At 36.1% G+C, this 17,756-nt stretch overlaps 1 protein-coding gene across 1 annotated transcript in view; it reads left to right on the plus strand.

Moving 5' to 3' along the window:
* The first annotated feature begins 11,400 nt into the window (after positions 1 to 11,400).
* Positions 11,401 to 17,756, plus strand: part of LOC124412408 (synaptotagmin-5) — a 53,397-nt gene continuing 47,041 nt past the window's right edge. The window contains exons 1-2 of the mRNA XM_046892258.1: positions 11,401 to 11,467; positions 13,385 to 13,505. The gene's annotated coding sequence lies outside the window, so the exon portion shown is untranslated. The remainder of the gene's footprint in view (positions 11,468 to 13,384; positions 13,506 to 17,756) is intronic.

Genomic DNA, 17,756 nt, shown 5'->3' on the forward strand with positions numbered 1-17,756 from the left:
TATCTCTTTATTCATACACTCTGCGTTTTTACTCTTTACGGGAGTTTTCTTTCTTTCTTTTATTTACCCCCGCAAGGGATGCAAATCGAGTCATTTTTCATCTTGGATCATTATTTTGTCGAGGAATTTCCGGTGCTCGATAATTTGCGGGTTATACTGTTTAGCGTATTTTACTACGAGCGTCTAGTCAGATGGTCGGAGAAGATCTTGTTTCGATATGCAATAATAGAAAATAAGTTAGGTGTGGAGAAAAAACGTTCAGACTGCGATACATTTGAGAATGTTGGATAGAAAATTTGAAACCGTTGAATTGAAGCTGCTATAACTCGTTTGGTTAAATTATATTATTTTTTAAACAGTCTCAAGTTGGTTCAAACAAATCAAACATCCTTTTTTTCATACATCCTGAGGAATAAATACTTTCAAGCAATCTTTGACTATGTTTATCAAAAGTGTAGAAATCTGATGAACAAGTATTGTGCTTTTATTTACAGCAACGTTTGATTAATTTTTCTTCATTTTTATTACCAGTAAGAATATACTCGGTTCATATTTACTTTTTCACTTTTTGGTATAAAGAATAAAGGAATTCAAAAATCATTTCAAATTATTTTTTCAATTAATTTTAAAGCATAATTCATTACATTAGTTGATTATTACTTGGAATGCAACGTTGCGGATGAAAAGAATAAAAACGGAACAGAATAAAAAAATGAAAGTCAGAAATTAGGGAGGAATATTTATTTTAAATTCTATTAGATAATTGAATGAAGAAAAAATTGAGTTTTACTGGTTGAATTTTCCCTAAATATTTTTGAAGTAAAAATGTACTTCATCTTGAGGAAGAATAAAATGATTCTAGACATTAAAAGTGTGCAAAAAGTTCTAAATCAAATTCTTGACGGTCGAAGAACCTTCTGTTGTGTATATCATCCTGATTTAATATGCAAACCTTCTTTAGCACTTGCGCAAATTTCAACGAGACCCTTTTTACATTTCGTTCCTTTCTTGGCAAGCATTAAATTGTGTATACATTGCAAATTATTCAAAATTTCGTCACTCTTTCAAGTGTAAAAATAAAAGTATGTCCAAGCGTCCTTACGTCCTTTGAATTATGTAATAAATTAGGATAAAATGGTCGTCAGTTTTTGAGGCTGACCTACTGAATTGAGTAAATCAACCTGCTAGAATTGTTATTTGGCAAAAGAGCGAATAAAATTATCGCTAATGAAATTGTTCACCAACTTATATGATTAAAGGATCGATGCGTTAACCTTGGATGAGAGATGAAATATCCAGGAGTACTGGGGATTAAATTAACGATGCGCAATAACTGGACGAGTATATATATATAATTTCCCGTTTGAAATTTCCATCGCAATAACGGTCTCGACGCTCGATTTAGCCGTCCTTCAGGACGCGGCGTCTTTTCACCTCGGTACATCCTGTAAACAAAAATGTTTGTTTCTCTTCAAACGACGCTTTGGTCCTTGTCAGAATTTCTCTATTGAACAACAGGTTGATCAAGAGTGGATAAAGGAAATGAATGTAAAATTAATCGTCGATGGAGGAGGGAAAAAAAAATTGTTAAAAATAAAAGACGTATCGGATTGTCCGGCGGAAATGAATTCGACATATCTGAGTTAAAATACAAAACCCTTGTAAGAAAATCTACCCCGATAAAAATTCGCCCGCGATTCAATCACCCGAGTAAATAATACCCGGGCTGTTTAAACCCGGCATTTGCAAAGATCTGCCTCGAGTACTACACCAAAGTAAATTGGCGAATCAGTTTAGTACTACAAAACCACGCCCCGTTACCTACCGCATCGGACCGCGCGCAACCACCTGTAACCCGATGTAATTCGAGCCTTGTCGTATCCACCCTTCGCTTCCTTTCGTCGGATAAGGAAATTTTCGACGCAAATCAATTACATCGATTTTCATTCCCCGCAAAGTCAACGTCGCACGAAAATTCACCAGGGAAAATGAGAAATAAAATATTTAAGAAAATTAAATAACCTCTCGCCGAATTACAATTCACGAATTCGCGAAATTTGTGGCTAGATTTAAAAAAAATTTATGGACAAAGTATGTGTTCAAAAAACTTGAAGAATAGGCTAAAAGTCATTGACTAAAATTTTTTCACCACCTCCTGACCGATAATCGATCGAAGAATATTATCACCTCACGGCCATGAGACAGCCGATATTATCATCCGAAGGAAAATCACGCGATGTTCGCGATCCTTTTTAAAAAAAATCAACCCTCCTTTGTCTTATATCGTCCCCTTATATTTCTCGTTTGCATTGTTGCCGACGCGACGTGGGTTTTCCACCTCCTGCACATCTCTGCGCATGAAAATTAATTATAATGAGAGATAAATGAGCGAATCACTTTCTTTTGCAGTTGTTTTTTTTTTTCCTTTTATTTTTTTCTTTTTTTAATTTCTAAATCTACCCTTCTTAAGAAACTTTCATTTACACGCGAGCTTTCACTTCTTCATCTTCACTTTATCCCACCGTCCTTTGGCTCTCCTCTCCCACCCTGGATTCCCAATTACTCTCTGTGACGTTAAGCTTTTTTAAAGTGCGATTTTAAGCCGAAGGCATATCGCTAATCTCACACCGGACCAAAATACAGCAAAAATCCTCTTAGACCGGACCGAGTGTTGGTATTACATATAATACCCTTGTGTTATGTATATATATATATATATATATACCCCTCGAAAAGGGCTGCCCACCGACAGAGATTAAGTTTGGGATCCTCTCGCAGCCAATTTCCTTCGTGTTTCTGTAGTACAACGTCCGTCGTACAGGATTTTAGAGCCTTTGCCTCATAACTTGTTCTGTGAAAGTAAAAAAAAAAAAGGGTAATTGATCAGCTGTGCTTGTTTGTACGCTTCCTTTTTCATTCTTGTCGTATCTCCCAATCATCTTCTTATTCGTCTTTCTTCACTACTCCTTCCTCTTCTTCACTTCGATCAGCTCGAATTGTTCTCTCTTGAAAGCACACACGTGCGAGCTTGCCTCTTTAGCGAGCTTGAAAGGAGGCCGAGATCGATTGAATGGCGCTGCGGGGATCTGCGCATGGCAATCATCATCCTCCATTCAGCTTGAGGCGTGCTTGCGCTGCAGGCTGGCGGGTTTTTTTTATTTTTTTTTTTTTCCTTTCTATTTTTCATTGTTTACTTTTTGGTTTTACGACAAAAGTTAACAGCGTTAATCCGAAAAATGCGACGCAAGCCGAGAATGGGAAGAAACTTTCGATTTAAAGATCCGATTTTTTTTTCTTTCATTCTTCTCGCAAACATCTCTTGCTCCATTTTATTCTCGATTTATTTAATCTTTCGCTATTTTGATTGTTAGGTGTAAAAAAATTTCGCCCCCTCCTTTTGTCTCGATGCGTGTCGAAAAGTGGAAACTCGAAAAACTCTTGAGAAATTTGCACTGCTTTATTCCCAACGCTGAGTTATCTCCAGAGATTTTCATGCAAGCTTTATGTCTACCGAAAGCTCGTCCCAGTCGATAACACAGCAACCTTTTGTCGCTTTATGCTTTCGATAGTAAGAGCAGATTCCAAACTTGTTACCGGCGATTGTCAAGTCCTGCTTTCATCACGTTTGAGGGTAAGTATAGGTATACAGAAAATTGAAAAACGTACTCTTACGTTAACTAGTATATATATGTATAGAGAAATTGTAATGAGAAATGTTTCTGGAGATGAGAGAATATTTTTTTGAGAAAATCTGTCGTCTCAAAAATGTTTGTATTCTCAAAAATTGACTAAACTTCGGTCTCATTATGATTAAATCCAATTACGGTATCAAAAGTTTGAATCTTGGTCAAATTCGAATCTCAAAGTTTTCGCAAATACTTCTTGCTGCGAGTTTATACTCAATTATAGGCAACTTTTTTTCTCGCTTTTTCTTCTTACATTAACTTTATTTCGAAAGTTTTCTACACGGAACGGGAAGGTGAAACCGCATCGTCCGTTGAAAAGAAGTTGACCTCGAAAATGGCAGCAGGTGAATGAGCACTGATCAATTTCTCGATTTCCTTGGAGAAACTTTATCCTCTTTCCAACTTGTCCGCACCTTCGGTAAAGGAAAGCTTTAGAAAAGGTAAAGAAAAGTGAGAAAAAATCAGCCAAGAAAAAGACATTATCCCGCACCAACGCCTCAGGAATATACGTTACATGCACAAATCTATTCTTCTATACGTTGCCAAGATGTATAAAAATAGGTGGATATTCAAGGTGTAACTACGGGTAAGAAACTCTCGCTTTCTTGCCTAAACTCTGACCTATCGTTAGTCTCAAAGGTTCCTATCCTGATCTCAGGTGCTTGGAAAAGAAAACAATTTCCTACTCTCGATACACGGATTGTTATTTATTACGAAGATTGGTTGAATTAGTTACATTGAAAAATGCCGCACTTAGATACTTTATCGCGGCTTCCCCTTAATCGATGTAGCAACGTTTTAGTACCCACGAATAAACTCGTGCGTATGTAGCAAATCTCTTCACAGCCATCAGATAAGAGGAAAAAGAGCGAGCAGGATATAAGATCCACACACAACGCAACATATATTTTATGAAAGAAGATTCAATTCGGCCCGCATTCTTCCCTCGACACATCTTTTCTATTCATTGCATCGTGATACAATATATTAAACCTAAAGCACTTCGCGAGGTCTTTAATGCTGCTATTTTCGATGTATTTGAGCGTTTTGATTATAATATTGTACAGAATTCTTGTCAAATATAATAGCTACAGTGCTCAGAAATATCAGATTTGTACTTTGTTGGGTGGCTGATGAAGAATCTAAAGTCAGATTGCGAGATCGAATATGGTGGCAAAAAATCTAAAAATATTCTGATTTTCGCAGGAATTTGTAGGCGGAGATTTTCTGCATTAGTGATTTTGTGAAATTTGTAATGGTAGATTCGTTATAGTGCTCTAATATAAAAAAAATCGTCATATTTTTATATATAACATGTTATCCAAGGGCTTTGAAATCGTTAATCACGAATCCGAATTTATAGGTGGAAATTCGAATTGAATTTGATTCTTTTTTTTTCACTATGAACTTGGAGCCTGCAGTGTGAAAACGGGAAGTTTGAGGGCTGGCTCATGGCCTGTTTAAAGCCGCTCGTTTTACAGCTACGACAAGTGCTTCTATATCCGGTGGCCATTTTGACCGGTATCTTTTAGGTGAAAATTACATTTTGTACCGTTTCATATCTGTTATCGACGTGGCTGCATTGTGGCGCGTTTTACTATTGAGAAGGCAGGAAGTTACGAGGCATCGAATAAAGGAGACAAAAGGGCACGAAATTTATCCTGCTTTATACGGCCCACCGACCTTCGCGTTGAAAGCTTGCGACAAAGAATAGAAGCCTCGATCAGTTTGTGTAATTTAATTAATTACACTTTGTCATTAATCTCGAAACGGTGAGGGTTTAAATTTTAATTGAAATTTACTCTCCAATTCGTTCGAATGGTAATCGATTCGCATAATTGTCTTATCAACGGATAAATTATATTACCCCCTTAAAACAAACCCTCGTTGCCAGTAGAGTTGGATAAATACGAATGATACAGAAACGAAATCATCGCCGTTATTGCTATTATGATATTTCACGAAAAGCCGGCTTATTTGTCAGGGACTACCTTGTCAAGTGAAATTTATCGACCGCTTTTCCGCGAAGGGAATAAAAAGTTGCGCAAAAAAAGGGAAGGAGAACAAAAAGCCCAAAAAACGTCGGCGATCGAGGCGCCCGCATTTTATACGCGTCACGCGCAATTCTCTCCGAGACGCTCACCTCTTTACTTATATGCTGGATTCTCTAATTTCTTCACCCCGTCATTATCCCTTAGTCTCCACTACAGAGTTATGCTAATCCGCTTAATTTGCATGCAGTGATTGCTCCCCCATAACCCGAAATCTTTTGGCATTATCTCCACCCTGCTCGCGCATTGTCCCACAAATTCTGTGTGAAAAATATTTATGCAAAAGCACCTTTTTGTTCAAGTTTTGATATTAGAATAAGAAATATTCTTTAAATATTTGTAAGATTTTTTTTTTTTTTTTTTTTTTATTCATAGGCAGTTGCAGCTGGTTTTCGAGTTATAAGTAAATCAAATTTAAAACTCGTTGTGACGTAATCGGAGAAGCTCTTCTTACATTTAAAAAAAATTTGATAACTTTGCATCGGGCTTCCAGAATTTGGTAAATTTATTTGAAAATTTTTTTTATCATACAGTTTGTTATTATTAGTTTATTTTAGTAATTTTTACCGCATTAGTCGAATCTGTGTTTCGTCGAGTGAGACATCTTTTTACCCTCTTTTTCACATTTTCACGTGTGATTCGATCGAAACATTCTTTCCCAAATGTCGCTCGCGCTGTAAAACGTATCTATTGAACAGCTTGTTTACAAAAGATGTGACGAAAGTGTATTTTCCATTCTATACTCTTACGAACATGGTGGCGAGTTATTTTCGAGAGGTAAACTCGCCGTTAACAACCCTTTACTCGAGTTACTCCAATCGCTACTAAGCATTTCATTTCCTAGAACCAACTGCTTCGCTTGTTGCTAAGAAACATACGCTTCTACTTCCGCTTGTTATACTTATGTACTTTGTTGCTTCGACCTCGTAGAGTAAATATTGAACATATTGGTTTTACGTATGCGTTTCAATGGAAAAGGGGTGGATAAGAAAATCGCAGCCATATTCTCTTATCGACCGCTTTTTCAGTTTCACTAAAATAACACCGTGCATATTATAGAATGCACCTTATTTTTTATTATAAACCTATTGCCGAAAATTTGTTTGGTACGTCATTTGAAACGGGGAAAATGATGAAAAATTATAAACTCGTCACGATACGGGCTACGTTGTTTTTTTTTGCACCTCGCGAATTCCTATTTCATTCAACAGCAGGAAAACAAAGTAGCAAAAATTATTAAGGCACTCCGTAAGTTGTTGATAAAGTTAAAGATGGACGCAGTCTGCGACCGAGTGCCGATTTCATTGAATTCACAATAGCGGTGTTGGACAAAAAATCGAGCCCAGCTTTTTACCGGTCGGATAAAAATTTGGACAATTGAGTTATTCCGGGCGGGCGAGCAGAAAATGTTTGCTCGCAAAAAACGAGAGGAATCGCGATTTTCCCGTAATCGGTTACTTCACTATTTGCGCGGTTAGCCGCTATACTCACCTATTATTATGGGTATATATTTGCCGAGGTATTTTATAAAGTAGATCAAACCGACTCAGAAAATATCGAAGGAAAATCTTTTTATTGCATCTCGTTCTTGTGGACGGTACACACTAGTAGATATACGATATACTGGCAAACTGCTACGACCTGTTGCAGCAATAAAACGATTTCACAAGATGACGCTATACGTAAGTGAAAGTCTGTATTTTTATCTAGACTAACCTACGTTTCTAAATTCGTTTGTCATTAATAATATCGATCGCGTGAAGTCGAGAACTTCAGATTTCAAGATTATTGCTATTATTTTTGTCCTCTTTGGGGAGGAAGAAGTGAATGAAAAAAGAGGGGAGGAAAAAGCGAAAGAAAATTTGGGATTAAAAATTTTCATTCAGCCATCGAAGAAACTCGAAGGCTTACTTTCGGAGCTTCAAATTATATTTGACTTGTGTAACCTACGATGTATGCAGGAATGTCTTATCCTGCAGGATGGATTGTTTGTTTAAACAAGGAAGTGTTTACTCGGAACCTCCCCCTCCTGGGCCTAGTTTCCAAAGTTTCCTCTGCTAGAATCATAGTTGCATGATAAATCGGTATTTCCAGTCAGGTTGGCACGATTAGCCGTAATAATAACAATAATTCCGAGTCTCCTCGTAGTTTCCACAACTCGAATATCGACTGTCGAGTGCAGTTTGACTGTTTATCACTTTTCGCAGCTCCGTTTCCACCTGTGAAAAAATTATTGTTCTTTTCTAACCGCGGAAATTAGAATCAAAAATTAATATATCTGCAACGTATATACGTATTATAACTTATACTCGTACAGAATTGTTTAAAATGGCTTTTAAAATGTATCTTAAAAATTAGACAACACGAAATTTGCAACAATGGTAACAATAATCATAATTATAATGTCAATAATATAATTATCATCACTCGGAGTATGTTATACTGTAATTTTCACACCTCTGTACTCCAGATTCATCGATATATTTTAGACCCGTAACATACAATTACAATTATTGCGCTCTGCGCACAGCCGATCATCGATGCTTGTATAATTATATAATAATAATAATAATTGTTCTAAATTGACGCTAAATTCTGATCCTTTCATCTGAATCAGGAATCGTAACAGCGTTGAATTATCTGGTCATATTTTTCATCTCACTCTACTCCTAAAATATGATTCCCCATGTATGATCCTGTACGTCCAGACACTCTATACACAAAGTAGCGTAAGGACGAAGCACCGAGTGAATATAAATTTGCTACAAAAATCTCTCAGGGTGACAAATATTTGCGATCAAGAGTGACCAGTTTTAGAATTACTGTTTTTTTTTTTTTTTTTTTTTTTTTTCTCTCTCTGCATTCAGTTTTATCCTTATTCGGGCTTGAATTTAAATATATTCAGTAATGTTTAATCCGACATGAATAATTCTAATTGGTAACTGAGAACTGAACGCGTCAATTTCTATGTGTCTGTGTGCTTTTGAGAAAGTAAATAATTCATGCGGCGATGGTAGCTGCGTGATTATATATAAGTTTCAAAGAGTTTTCTAACAAGAAAAGAAAAAAATAAAAATAAATAAAAAGTACCATAAAGTAATTACGATTCCCCGTACTTTCATGTTGTAAAGGTGCATCTGGGTATACACACTTGCATATCTTTTCGCATCGAAGATGCCTTTCGATTATATTTTTTCTTTTTCTTCAAACGGTAGCGGTCCATTCAACGTTGCAAAAAAAAAAAAAAAAAAAAAAGTAAAGAGAAATCACCGGCGCTTCTCGTTTTTGCAAAGGAAAAGCACGGTAATATGTGTATGGGATCGAAAAGCATTTTTCTGGCTTCGCAAAGCCATCAAATTTATACGGACGCGCTTTATTGGAATCCACAGACACGTATGTGCATTATATATGTATTATACGTATGTGATATATCTATACATGATGCATGGGATATACTGTGGTTTCTGTAGCGTTCGAACGGCGAAAACCGCTTTTTACGCTTTTTACATTGTTTTATTTTAGTTTCTTTATTTTATTATCGTTATTATTACTGTAATAGAGTGCATTTGTTAAAGAAAATTCATCTATTAAAATCGCTTGTTGAAACATACGTGGTGTTGTGAAATCAGTTTGAAATATGAAAACACACGAATGTCCGGATTGTTTATATAGCTACGAAAAGTAAAATTTTATCCGTTATCTGCAGATCAACCTCGTCGTACCACTCAAAAATCCAATCTAAACAAAGACGTAAAGTAAATACGTAATAAATTGAACGTGCATAAAAAAACGCTTTGAAATAACTGAATTGAATTACATTTAATTAATTTTAAAAGCTCTGATGCCTAGCTGTATATCTAACCTGCCGTGGAAAAAGCTCAAACTGCAGAAAAAGCGCATATACAGCAAGATGAATAACGCTTACAAAAAAGATTCATAACTAATTAGTACAAAAGTGACAATCACTCGTAAACTACGATTATTAGGAGTGTAACAAACATTTGTTGTTATTAATTTTAATTCTAAATCGATATAATAGGAATTAGCGTTCAGTTCTTAACTACATTCATGTGTTAAGGAGAAATTTTAACGGAAATTCCGGGCGTGTAGCCTTAATAATAATTGATAATCGATTAAGATGATATATCGTCTGATGAATAGAATTATTGTCATTTCGCAATGTGTGTACAAGGTATAAAACACGTCGTAGACTTTGCGTGGTGAAAAGTGGTTAAATTTGCGAAGGCTATAGTCGATATTTTGCGAGGCTTCAATGTACGTACATATCTATATTCATACACCCTTATGGAAGTTTTCTCTGCGCCTTGTTACGCAAAATATACCTGAATATGTAGTATTTATAGAAGTCGCTTGTGGATACAGAGACTCGACGGAGAGAAAATGTGCAGAAATATATTCTTTATAGATATTTTCAAGTTACTTTGTTGAGAACGTCGCGTTTTAGCTATATAATATTCTCAACCTCCTATTCACCCGACATATTCAATGCGGTTACTTTTAATAAATTTAACATGTCCCACAATTTCTCCATTGCTACGAAATTATGACGTCGAAGAATTTTCGAACGCGGGCTCGAGCGGTTTATTTGTTATCTGGCTGAATCCGTCGGAAATTTATTTCTTCGAATACATTCACGGGACTCGAACTGAAAAAAGGATAAAACGATGATAGTAATTATTCTTCAACAAAAACAAGGATGGTATCGTAAACGCGAAAGAAAAAGTAACTCAGCCGTCCGATCAGACTTGAATTTTTAGATCACGGACTGCCTCCGGTGTGATTTTTCGCAAAATACAAAAATGCACGATCAATGTTATATGTACTCCTAAAAGTTAGAAGATGTTTGCGAAAAAATCGGAGCCGCGTGAAAATTGATGATAATCGAACGCGAAATAAATTTCGCTTGTAAAAGCGGGTATATGTCAGCAATAAATTCAGATATACTGAAGAAGAGAAAAAAAAAAAAAAAAAAAAAAAAACGATAATCGGCAGTAAAAATCACAGCTGGAATATAAAAGGGTTAAAAAATTAGACTGATAATTAGACCAGATCCATTATGTTATTTTTAAACGTATTCGAACAGCTTACGAGGCAATAATTGCGTAGGTCGTATTTTTTCCTTTTCGAACTGTATAAAAATTAATTGATTTTGATTGACTGTAAACATCGAAATCATGACGTCACCCATGCCAAGCTAATAAACCTCTACGTACGAAGCAAAAACACTGAAATTCAATTCCCTAAAAAAATCGAAATATCTTACTATTATCAAAAAAGTTTTTGAAGAAATTAAATACAACCTGTAATTATTTCAAATTACGATATTACAAATTTCCAATTCGGGATTAATATCAAGGTTAAATAATACGTTTTTAACAAAAATCGAAGTGCAGTCGTTAACATCAAATTACACTACGATGCGAAACTCAAGGATTTGCATTATAAAAAAAGAATTCTCAGTCCGGTGATAAGCCCTCGGGGTTTCATTAACTCTCCCCCCCGCCCCCCTCCTCCTCCCCCCCCTCACCCCTCCTCTCCTCTCTCTTTCTCTCTCTCTCGCGCCCACTCCTCGAGTGATTCTGGACGGGATCGTCGCGACGCGTGAGGTGAGGTGAGACTCAGTCGCGAACGCGCCGCGAGCGAATTCAGATCGTGAGAAAAGGTAGGCAGAGAGAAGAGCAGTGTCTACGTCGTCAGGATCGTATAACCGTAAGGACTTGGCATCCCCATCTTTCTCCTCACCACCTTCCGCCCCCTTTTTCCTCCATTTGTCAGTCAGGACACGCGACTGAGAAAACCAGCAGCGCCAATCTGCTTGATCCTGCTGCCCGCCCGCCCGTCGTGACGACACCCTTCGCGAATCACGATTAGATCCTCGCGTATTCACCGTTTTCTTTCACTTTTTATATATAAGTTGAAAAATAAAAATACGGCTGACCGGTAACGTTTTTCGCTCCTGACGCACCGCCGGACAAACCGCCGACCGTTACTACTTACTTACTTACTTACTACTTGCTGCTTGATGAAAGCGGCAGTCGCGAAATATCGAAACCTGGATAATATTTTATTTGAATTGGGGTAGAAATGTGGAATGGTTGAAAAATGTAACGTTTTTATGGTATTTGATTTTTAATAATGTGAAAATTTATTTTACCGACTGTTAAAAAAATTGGAAAAAGAATATGTGGATTCATCAGAACTGTGATTATTCGACAATTTTTTTAATCGTTATTATAATATTCATATGCATTTTGACGATTTTGTAGATCGGTGTTTTATATACATTTTTAATCTTTCTAAATTTTTCACTTTTTCATACTAAAATTTTCTACGTTTTAATTTTCTATGAAACACTTTTTCGCGTAATTGAAAAATCTATAATCTGATCCTTCTGTTTTTTGATCATCCTACCTTTTTACCGCCAAACTTTTTATCTCGTTTTATTTTTTTTTACTTATATTCCTTTTTCTGTTCTTATTACTCTCATCCGCAGCGGGTATCTTTCACACGGTAATCAACCACCCACTCTTCATCTTTCTTTTCTGTTTCAATCGTTTCAAAAGAAGAATAACGTATCAAGAAATAAATCTCTGAATTTGCGACCCTTCGTGATAGACTTATATTTTATTAAAAAAAAAAAAATTTCCTTCACAAAAACAAGGAGAGAGTGAATTAAGTGTGTATATTATTAAGAACTCGTTTTTCCTCCAATTTTACGGTATAAATTTCATTCATCGATATTTCATTAACCCCTGAATAAATTCTACAGAAACCATCTGATTGTGAAACGGATAATTATATTCGTTTTCACCCAATAGCCGTTGACGAAGGAATAACAAGTTATAATACGAATCTAAAAATCGTTTCTCATACACCTTGTGTATGATAAATATACGCGACATCTTTTATACGAACGACAATACAACGGTCTCAGACAGCTCGTAAGGAATTCAATTTGCTTTGAGATTTATTTGCAGCTTTTATAGTACAACATGTCGACACGTTTTTCGTCTTCATTGATTGAATTGGACTCGATACATCTCAGCTGCACCTTGTAAACCGAATTGTTACGAACAAATTTACCATTTCTTCCAACAATTTTCATGCTTCTCATCCCAGATTCCGCGGCTATTCAAAAATACCTGCAGCATAAACGTTAGTTCAAACAATTAACGACAATGCAATGAGTCCAATCATGCTTTCAGAGAAAGAAGTGCACTCGCCAGTGAGCGGAGGAGGACAATTGTATTGCAATTGAGCCGAGTGGCGAGATCAGGGGTAGAATCGGTAATTGCCATAATTGGTGGCTCGTTGACCCTGCGGTGCGACGGGGCGAAGTTAATTTATCAACATAAGCGTGTGCAATTGCGTAATTCGTTCACGTTTCAATCAATCCTACCGCAGCAGTTCCACATACGTACACATTCTATAAATGTACGCTTGATTATAGAAGCTGTTTTTGTTTTCCCCTCGAGTCTCAAATCAGCCACGAACATATGTATAAAAGTTTCCGTACAATTTAATTGCCGTGTCGAAAGAAAAAGGGAAAAAAATAAAAATAAAAATTGAATATAAACTAAAATAATTTTTTCCTCATCCTGTAATTTTTTTTTTTTTTTTTTACAGATTCCTACGACGTGACGCTCGTCTTTAATCATCGAAAAAGTGTTTATTGAACGCGAGGAACCTCGGCGATTGATGAATATATAGTGCCAGTGATTGATTCGATTTACCGCCAAAATTTCAGGTGAGTTATTAACAATCGTATTAGGCATGCTTATTGATTGATCGAAATTTCGAAACTTAAGGTTGGGGTGTGATAATTCCAATTTACTTTGGTTGAAATATATCGAATAATAATTTTCAGTGAGAATCTTGAAGCTATTGACTAAACGGTTCGTTGTCAGTTACTCTTAATTCTCCAGAGAGTGAAAATGCTCAACCAGTTTTCTCAGTCTGTGCAATTTTGCGAATCCCAAGATTTTTCGATTTCAAATTTTCGAATCGTTGTCGAGTGATCAAGATCGTTTTTCTCCTTCGGAACAGCGGATCGCCGCGTGGCTTTCGATGCAAATTACGAAGAAACTCCGAAAAGTGATTTTCCATTCGTTAACGACGAAGAGATTATTTCCGATTAACTTTTTGCTCTGCAACTTTAATCGCGCAACGGTGTGCGAAGATCAGCCGCAGCTCTGAATTCAAAATTTAACACGTCGACTCTAACATTATTATAATATTAAATTCATGCACGGCTTGTGCATAATGAGACTTAATCTCTGGGAAAAACAAGTTATTTTAGAAGAAGGTGCTCCTTTGATCTACATACTATAACGTATCATATACTTCATATTCCTGAAGTCAAATAAAAAATTTTATACTTCTCGTTAATATTAAATAAAACATCAGCGTTTTTTTATATCATGATTTGATGAAAATTGTCTGACAATGAATTACAGTTTAAATTATTCGTCCGAATCATCCGTTCGTGCGGTGATAAAAGTTTGAGGGTAAAAAAAAAAAAAAGGGTTAACCCCGTGTAAAATTCGAGTTTAACGAGAGTAGGAGTTTTAGTAAAAAATAAAGTTGCACAACTGGCTTGAAGATCATATCCAAAAAAAAAAGCTAATCTTCTAATTAACTTGATCACCGAATTATACCACATTTTTATCGTCGTTTTTCTTTCATGCAAAACGAAAAACGCATATATCGCACGACGAGAGGGATTTTCTCTCACCTTTTATCTCGCAGAGCTTATAAATGTGGAGACGATGCGGAATCTTTGCGTATCTTATGAAAATTTTTATTGCAAGTCACGTCCGTTGAACGTGTTCTCTCCTTCAAACCTACGCACACGACGGAGGAATAATGAGGATCCGCTTCTGTCGCGCGTTGATTATATTTTCAGCTAAACTTCGATCTCGGTAAACAGCTAACTCGGCCTTAATGGAGTACTTGTCCGTATTATACCTTGGGGAAAAGTGTCAGCTTGATATAAGTATGGAAAAAAGCGATTTTTCACACTTAAAAATGTCGTTGCTTTACCGCAGCCATCGTTACTGAAAGTTCGAATCACTCGGACGAAGAATTTTTTTAAAAATATGGACTTTGATACAATTAATCAGAATGTTTCGCATGATTTAGCGATCTGCGATATGATTTCAACCCTTTTCAACACCAACGAAAATTTTATCTTTTCTGCATACGTAGAAACTTTTGCAAACTTGATCTGATCAGAACGTTAAATATTGACGGTTTACTGCCTAAGTTCGACGAAATCAACAGCACAGAAGAAAGAATTTCTCGCAACGATGTTGTCGAAACATCATCTTTTACAGTGACATCTCGAAAGGTCAGACCAAAAAGATGCAAATTGAATCGCAGAGAAGCTGCGATCGCGTATCCAACACGTTTTATGTTATTTTTTCCTCAATTCTTCTCTTTCTTCTTCTTTTTCTTCTTCTTCTTCTTCTTCTTCGTCGTTTCGTTATTCCCAGGGCAGACATATCGCTGGTGCGAAGAAAAGGATTTTTGTTCCTGCCAAGAGAAAAAGGAAAGAGAAGCCTTGATACGCGGGATGATTTTCATCAATACGAAGTGTCCGCCAGGCGATGTGGAATCAGTTCAGAAAGCCGCGGAAAGAGAGGAGCTGCATATAATGGGCATTCCAATATTGGATGAAATCTAAACGAAACGAAACGAGATGAGATGAGAGAGATGAGAGACCTTGGCCCGCAAGCGTCAAAGTCGCATATATGCAGAATAGAGTCTGCGCTGAATTACCCCGCGGATTCGATGCTGCTGGGGTAACAAATGGAGGAACGGATTGAAACGTCTCCCGGAGCGTTGGTAAATCGTTTTTTCAACGGGACGATTTGTTTCGTCGACATATATATATATATATATATATATATACGCGCGATTCTTCGCATCAGCACGAGGTGTACCCGGGACGAAACTCTCAATAAAACGAAATCCGTGAAACGTCATTACTATGCAGTACATTTTCCCTACTATTTATCTCTTGATCGCCATACGCTATTCGAATACGAAGGTAGAGACTTGAGGGATTTAACGGGAATTACCCAGCTTCCTCTTTTGCATGAAACACGCGGCCGAACTCGCGTACGAAATTACTAAAGTTATTAATCTTAAAAATATCGGGGACGGGTGAAAATACTCTTCGAATTCGGAGCGACGTCGATGTCCAACAAAGTTCAACCCCTCCTCGTGATTAATTCATCCGACGAGCCATTTTTCATCTCAGTTTTCTTTGCGTTTTTAACTTTGAAGTTTGCTGGCCTGGGCGAGGGACGTTCGGAAGATATTTATGTCAATGATACGACGTTGTAGACTAACAGCGGAAACCTGTGTTTTTTTAATATTAAGAAAATTCCTCGTTTTGCTATCGGAAGTCCTCGGAGATTGAAAAGCTTTGCCGGGAATATCCCCGTCGAGTATGTGCCTACTTGAATAATAATTGATTAAATTTCACTTCAATTCATTATTGAGACGTTCCTGTGAAATTCAGGCGGTAAAAATTCATTCGGTACTTCATCCAAGCGTAAATATATGAGGTATTCCATCCCAAGTGTGTAAACCCGTGACCCTCGCCCTCTCGGTTTTTTTTTTATATGATCGCATTGAGCCTAAAAGACACCCTCATATTTTTTTTAGATTTCTTCAAACATCCCTTATTTAAAAAAAAAATTTTACTCAAAAAAAAAAACGCCATTTTTTTTAAATCTGAAAAAATTCTCAAAAAACTGTAATAACATATGAAAATTTTCAAGCTCTCACCCGTAGTAGGCAGATTTTTTTTAATGTGTTTTACAAGCTATTAACGTTCACAAAATTCCAAAAAATTCTCGAATAGCTCACCTTGAGCAGATATTGAATTATTTCAGTACTCAAAATGAATTTTATATTATCAATTATGAATTTTATATTCATTTTGAGTACCGAAATAATTCAATATCTGCTCAAGGTGAGCTATTTGAGAATTTTTTCAGATTTAAAAAAAATGACGTTTTTTGAAATTTTTTTTTTTTTTTTTTTTAACAAGGGATGTTTGAAAAAATCTAAAAAAAATATGAGGGTGTCTTTTAGACTCAATGCGATCATATAAAAAAAAAAATCAAAAAAATCCGAAAGGGTGAGGGTCACGGGTTTACACATTTGGGATGGAATACCTCATATATATTCTAGGAGACAAAAAAAAAATTGGATATTGATGAAGAGCGTTTCCATCATAAATTGAAGATGACAATCACTCGCTTCTTCTAGATAAAAAGTCTGAAATGAATATCACTTTGCGATCGTAAATGGCAATCGAAATGAAGACAGAGAAAGAAAGAAATAAAGAAAGCAAGAAGTAAGAGGACTCGTAAGTAATCACATCAACGCTTGCAATCATTTTTTTGACGTGAAATGTTTCTTCGTACCGAGTGAAGTGAGGTGGAATTGAGTCGCGATAAATTCAAGGCAATATATAAAGAGGCCGGACGATCATTTAGGAATATTGTAGCAATACTCGTGGGTTATAACGTATTCATTTCGATAGTCATCGTACAGATAATTTTTATAATTAGCAGCTTCGAATGCGATATAACAAGTGATAAGTAGTTAGAGAAATCAATTTAAGAAAATACAATTATTTAGATACTAATGTCACTTGTTTAATAGAAGTGATGTATGATTTCTAATTTTTGTCACTTTCAAGCCCAAACAATGCGATACAAATTTACAAATTCTAAATTGCTCAGTCCTTGTATCTAAAATAATTTCTAGTTGTACTTACTACCCAGTATTCAGCTTTTTTTTTTTTTTTTTTTTTTTTTTTTTAAATGACATTTGTAGCGATAGCGAAAAATTCTATAAGTGTACTTGTGTTCCTATTATTTTTGGATATAGTCACTTGTACTATTTTTCCTCGTGTTCATTGATATAAAAAAGATGTTTTACAGCAACGACATTTGAACGTTATCGTCCACATAAAAAT

The sequence above is a fragment of the Diprion similis genome, chromosome 11, assembly GCF_021155765.1.
Source record: "Diprion similis isolate iyDipSimi1 chromosome 11, iyDipSimi1.1, whole genome shotgun sequence".
NCBI classification, from domain to species: Eukaryota; Metazoa; Arthropoda; class Insecta; order Hymenoptera; family Diprionidae; genus Diprion; species Diprion similis.